The following is a 1,099-nucleotide window of genomic DNA, read 5'->3' on the forward strand; positions in this document are numbered from 1 at the left end:
ATATTGGTTTTTTCAAGACAGGGTTTCTCTGTGTAGCCCTGGCGATCCTGGAACTCACTTTGTAGACCAGGCTGGCCTCAAACTCAGAAATCCGCCTGTCTCTGCCTCCTGAGTGCTGGGATTAAAGGCGTGTGCCACCACGCCCGACTATGCTTTATGTATTTTATATGTTGTGTATCATCCCTTGACCGTGCCAAGCTGTGCTTCTGATGTGGTTTCAGAGTGGAAGACAGGGTGGTGAGTAGAACCTAGTCAGGTCAACACAAAAGAGGGCATCTGGCTTCCAGAGGTAGCAGAGGCAGGGGTGACAGTGTCCCACGTGCCTATGGCCCGCATCCATTCACAGGAACAACTTTGCACTTCCTAAACTTGGGGCTCTGATTCCTTCTCTTAGCAATTATGCAAATAATCTCATATCCTTTTTCTAATTGCAGTTTTAAAATTCTTTTCTTTTCTTTTCTTCTTTAAATACAGCTGTGTAGCTCAGACTCACCTGGAACTCTATTTCCCAATTTCTACCTCAGCCTCCCACGTGTAGTCATTATAGGTGTGACTCTCCACACCTATAACGTTTTTATATATGTACTCCCCAAACATAATGAACAAGGTGAGTTTTCTAAAGCCTCCAAATCATTGCATACTAGATTACCATTAGGCACATTTTGTTCTGTGTAAGTAAATATCCCACTGTTAATAGGGGGATTTAATCTACCTCATGGAAACAAAGAGTGGAAGCAGGAAGTATTGAGCCGGTGGTGAGGGTGTTGCTTACAGAAGATACAGCAATTATTAAGCGCACGATTTGCAGTTGAGTCACAATATGCTAGTCTCAACCTAAAGAGTACACGAAATAAGAAAAGGGTTGGCGTTATGAAAGCAGGAGGGTATGTCCATGTAGAAAACAAAAAACATTGCATGGTATCAGGAATGTCTAAGAGGACTTGGGTGGTGGCGGAGCGGCAGAGTGCTTTTCTAGCAGGAAGAAGGCCCTGGGTTCCATGCCTGGTACCATAAAAATAAAAAATCTTCTGGCTAAATTTAATGAAAATGCGCCCTCAACAAGTCTGAATGAGGCTTTCAGGGACTATCAAGTACCACT

Source organism: Mus pahari, chromosome 5, assembly GCF_900095145.1.
Source record: "Mus pahari chromosome 5, PAHARI_EIJ_v1.1, whole genome shotgun sequence".
NCBI classification, from domain to species: domain Eukaryota; kingdom Metazoa; phylum Chordata; class Mammalia; order Rodentia; family Muridae; genus Mus; species Mus pahari.